Source organism: Castanea sativa, chromosome 12, assembly GCF_040712315.1.
Source record: "Castanea sativa cultivar Marrone di Chiusa Pesio chromosome 12, ASM4071231v1".
NCBI lineage: Eukaryota > Viridiplantae > Streptophyta > Magnoliopsida > Fagales > Fagaceae > Castanea > Castanea sativa.
Window position 1 is genome coordinate 36,061,972 of NC_134024.1, and position 5,673 is coordinate 36,067,644.

Below are 5,673 nucleotides of genomic sequence, written 5' to 3' on the forward strand. Positions count from 1 at the left end.
GCATCCTTTATAATTTTATGTTTTATTTTTGCAATTTTTACTTTGTTCAACTTTTCATCTTTGTCAATTGTTGTCTTCTTAATTCAATCTTTCATCTCCTCTGATCATTTTTTTTAAAAAAATTTCATTTGATTCCCTCTATAGATTTTTAAAATTTTCTCATTTATATCTTCTTAAAAATTCTACAATTTCACTTTGTTCAAATTTTCATTTACTCCACCGTTCTTCTTCCATCTTAATTTTCATATAAACTTCTTATTATTTCATTTTCACCCCTCCTCTATTCCTTCCAAGTTGTCCACGACAAAAGAGGTCAATGCTCTCTCTCTCTCTCTCTCTCTCTCTCCAATTTTGTTTCTCTTTCGGTAGATTTTTCTATTGTTTAAACCACTTATTTTTTCCGCTAATGGTTCTTTTTGTTATTGTTGATTTAATTGTCACATGACATTTGTTTCTCTCTTTGATAAATTTGTATAGACTATAGACTTTTATTTATATTTAGGTATTTTGGTATTCGAATTCTTGATCACAAGTTCTTTTTATTTATCCCTTTGGTTTATTTTACAACAATGCATATATAGAAATTTCATTCTAAGATTTTGCTAATAATTATTTATTTGATAATCTTTGTTGGTGGACGAATTTGTAATTTCTATAAAGATAATAATCTCGAGTCCAAATCTTCTGTCCCACTTTTCCTGCTCCACTCTATACTCCACCAATAAAAACTTGCCACGTATTCACCGCATTAATTAAATACTACCATTTATTGACTTATTAATGCTACCGTTATTAATTAATAGTATTATTTAATTAATGCGGTGAATACGTGGCAAATTTTTATTGGTGGAGTATAGAGTGGAGCAGAAAAAGTGGGACAGAAGATTTGAACTCAATAATCTCAATAGATTATCAACAACGAATTGTTTTCCTAATTGGTCCAGTTAATCATTGTTAAGTTTTATTAATTTTTTAGATGCGTTTTTCAGTGTTTTGGATTAAAGGGTAGAAAAAATAGGGTTTGAGAAAGCTTGTTTAAAACTAAAAGAATAATTTTCAAATTTTATATAGTACTTTTTTAATGATACAAAAAACATTATAAATAAATTTTATTAAAAAATGATTATTTTCACTAACTTGCCTTTTGAATTCCTAATTTTTTTTTATTGTTTTCATTTTTGTAAGACATAAATTTTTCTTATATATATATATATATATATTACATTTTTTATTGTTCTTAAAATAAATGAACATATGATTATGAAATATATTACTATTTATTAAATTAGTCCAAATTGCAGTACAATAGTTTAATAGGATCACTACAAAAAAAATTATCATGCGCAACGCGCAAGTTTGCGACTAATTTAAATTAATAACAACTAATCACCTATGATTTGTTGTAAAAATGTTGTGGACATACCACATTTCTTTACAAAAATATTAATAAAAAAGTTTATAACTCTAATATTTGCCTTCAACTAACTTCTATTTTTTCGGTAGATAAGAGAGGAGAGCCATAGTTTTGTTTCTCCATCTAGTTGTGTAGTAGACACAGAATGAGGAGGGCATCAACATCACGCACTCTCCAAAGTCAGTTAAGTCAAGTCAATAGAAGAAGATAATTCGAGTAACATTCACGCAGAGTATATTACTCGAATCATCTTCTTCTATTGACTTGACTTCAGTGACTTTGGGAGTAATATTCACGCATCATCTTCTTCTATTGACTTGACTTAACTGACTTTGGGAGTAATATTCACGCAGAGAATATTACTCGAATTTATTCCTTCCTCTCGAGAGTCATTGACCTTGAATAATGAATATTGACTTCTAGGCTGCAAAAATAATCAAATATTACTATTTTTTGAAACTATTAGTGTTTTACCTTTGATAAATATTTAGCAATTTATCAATTCGAGTTTGTGAATTTCAAGTTTGACAAGAAACTCGAGTTTAAGAAAATGACTATCATAAGATTACGTGGAAGTTGAGGACGTGGCAATGTGTACTCGAGTATTATGTAAGAACGATTCCCACATCCACAGCACTCACATTGACTGTGTGATTGCATTCCCACACAGCCAACAATTGTGGCGGTGTGTTTGCACCCACACAGTCAACAATTGTGGCTGTGCATATCATATCTAAAAAAAAAAATTGTGGCTGTGATTTCTCTTTTTTCTTTCTTTTGTCAGGGTCATGTGGGAAAAGGTCGTGAAAAAAGAAGCGAAAGAATTTCAAACACAGGCAATAACAAGAAACTCGAGTTCCAATTTTCGTAAGCTCCCCTCTCGATTCATTACTAAATATTTTAAAACACTAATAATTTCGAAAATTTTTGCCACTTCTAAGCAGTGTTGTCGACTTATAGTCAATTCCAAACCCCTTTATGTATCCAAAGCAAGAACCCAGAAATCAGACCACTGAACTCAACAGGACTTTGAGAATTTGTAAAATGGTGTCTTCTTTTTTCATTGCCGTAGTGACAATATTATGGGTTACCTTTGCTACAACCGTGACATCTCAATCATCGTCCCTAGAATTGGAGGCTTTGCTCAAGACAGGGTGGTGGAATAATACTACCAACCTCGACATGTCAAGTTCTTGCAATTGGCTTGGTATAGCTTGTGATGAAGGTGGAAGCGTCACAAAGATTGATCTCCGATATAATGAACTTAAAGGGAGCATACCACCAGAGATAGGTAATTTTTCAAAACTAACCCTCTTGGACCTGTCCTATAATTATGTTTCGGGTGAGCTACCTATTTCACTTGCCAGACTTACTCAATTAAAGGAACTTCTCCTTAGTCACAATCGTATTACCGGCTCCATCCCTCTAGAAATATCAAATTTGGAGAATTTGATGACTCTAGACCTGAGTTTTAACATTCTTATTGGTCCAATACCACATGGTTTCAAGTCTCCTCAGGCATTCATCGGCAACAAGGATTTGTGCGGTGATCTCACAGGTTTCCCCCCTTGTCCACCTCCTCAAATCCAACGAAATTAGCCGGCACTTATGGATATATGGCACCAGGTATTCTTTTTTTAACCAATGTTTTACTTTTAATTTCTCCAAAATATTGTGCATTTTTTTTCCTCCCCTTATAGGACAGGTGGTTATGCAATGGTACTCTGTTTAACACAGGCATTATACGTAGGTGAAATTGGTCCTTTTTATTATGTTTATTGCTTAAATGAAATCTTTCTCTTAAACTATATACATATATATATATATATATATATATAAACACACTTATATGAAATCAAAGGATGCAACAAATTAAAAAACCCCCATCAAATGAAATCTTTCCTTAATTTTTTGACCATGTTTGTTTTCTCCAGAACTTGCCTACACCACTGTTGTGACAGAGAAATGCGATGCTTACAGTTTTGGTGTAGTAGCATTAGAAACAATAATGGGAAAGCATCCGGGAGAGTTTATCTTATCTTTATCATCGTCCTCGTCGTCATCTACTAAACACAGAATGCTTAAAGATATATTGGACCCACGCCTCTCTCATCCCTTGTATAGACCAGTTGGTCCAAGTGTGGTTCTTGTTGTAATACTAGCCCTGACATGCCTTCGTTCTGATCCCAAATCTCGGCCTACAATGCGACATGTGTCTCAAGAGCTTCTTGTTCCAAGACCAGCTTTGCCAGAGTCTTTTCATGATATTTCAATCCAGCAGCTGATGAATCAAGAAATATATGTGGTAGACCAGAATTAGGGATCATTTATGGATGTCATGTAGCCAAAGGTGAGCTATACATTGAATTTAGACCAGAAGTACTACTTTTCCATAAGCATTGCTATTTTCCCAAATTGTGCATGTGTACAAAATGTTTATAGATTTAGTTTACTTCTAACTCGATACACTGAGTCGGAATTATGATTGGAATGGTAATCTTTGTTACTAGAAATAAAATGTGTTGTAATGAATTAACTAAACTTATTTACAAGTTTGGTTGTGAGTTGTAACATTAGAATAAAATTTAAGATTTATTTTAAGAAATATCTTACTCAAACAATTATATTTCCAAGAAAATAACTTTTTTTTATATTAATTTGAGATAGATGATTTATTTTTGGATGATTTTTTATTACCATAATTGTTATGTGCATATAGAAAATTTGTTTATTTAGAAATATATTAATTTTAGAAATTATTACACCTACTAAAGAATAACTATTGTAACTCTTTTAGAAAGGAATAGTTATTCCTTGTTTTAAAGAATAACTATTCATAAGGAATGAGTATTCATTGTAATAAAAACATAATTATACTACTAAATAGTTAAACCACATGTATAGCTATTACATTACATTTTCATACTTGTTTGATATTTTAGTTGGGGGTAATAACACTCCACTCTCTTCAAGTTTGGAAGAATGACAGTCCACTCCAAATTTGAAGGGGAAAAACACTCCCATCTCCTAAGGTTTGAAAAAATTAACACTCTTCTCTTTTCTATTTATATTAGTAACAAAATATTTTAAATTTCTTTGAAAATATCTTTACAAAATTTTAGCCATGGTTAGTAAAAATATAATCGATAAATTTAGAATAAAAATGCATAATTTATCAAGCACCAAAACACTTGCAATGGAAAATCTCACCATACCACCATGAAAAAAAAGAAGCAAAAGCCATACTTAATATTTTACAATACAATTTAATTGAAATTTTAAAACAACACATTTTAATTCAAAAATGGAGAATAATTTGGAAATTTACCCTTAAGCAAATGGTAGGTCAAAACACAATATTTTAATATTAATTTAACAAAGTTTGGTCAAACGAATGTCAGTGAGGAAAACTGTTTTTTCCCTTCAAATTTGAGGTGAAGTGTCATTTATTTAAATCTCAAAAGAGGGGAGTGTATAGTAAAGGGAAAGCTCCTTAGAAGATCATACTTGAAGAAATGGGTTAGACCCATCTCTATGAATAGTAAAGGGAAGCTCCCCAGGATAATTCCCATGGAGATCCGAGTATGCCACCAATACTGGAACTCTTATCCGAGGTCATGAGCACAGGTGATCCTTGGGTGACCAAAAGAAGAACCACAGGCAACCGATCCCCCTCTTTTCTTCTTTCTTTTTAGTTGAGATGCCACTCCCAACAATTGCATCTTGGGAAACTTCTTGAAATGATAAGGGTCACAGAGGTCATCACCTCCGCATTATTGAGAGGTTCTCTACCTAATCTCTTGCCCGATACATGTAAGATAATCTGAACAGTGCAAGCACCCCTAAAAGTCCTATTTCATCATGAAAGGGGGATAGAACCAAGGGAGGATGGGACAAGCAGCCCAAAATATTCTGCTGGGGGCAGGCTAGTTGGAGACATAAGAAAAGGAAAAATGATTATAATTGGGGAGGTGGCTACAACAGAGAGGAGGCTGGAAGATCTTAAGAAAAAGGACACTAGAGAGAGAGAGAGGAAGAGAGAGATGAAGAAGCTAAGGAGAGATACAATGTACTTTTGTTTTCTTGTTAACTCCACACATCATGGGAAAGCAGTTTATGTATTTTTGATTAGTTTATTCTCGCCCTTATTCTCTTAGTCAATTGTTTAAGTCTCCCATTGTGGAATTTCTACCTTATTTTTATAACAAATAAATTGTGCTTGTTAGTTACTTTGAAATTTAAGCTCGAATCTATTTGAG

The 5,673-nt window shown here is 32.5% G+C and overlaps 1 long non-coding RNA gene across 1 annotated transcript; it reads left to right on the forward strand.

Annotated features, from left to right (window-relative positions):
• The first annotated feature begins 2,053 nt into the window (after nt 1-2,053).
• LOC142619113 (uncharacterized) lies at nt 2,054-4,019 on the forward strand. The gene is made up of 3 exons (XR_012841450.1): nt 2,054-2,281; nt 2,487-3,040; nt 3,349-4,019. It is a non-coding gene; the product is annotated as an uncharacterized LOC142619113 (long non-coding RNA).
• Nucleotides 4,020-5,673: the final 1,654 nt, after the last annotated feature.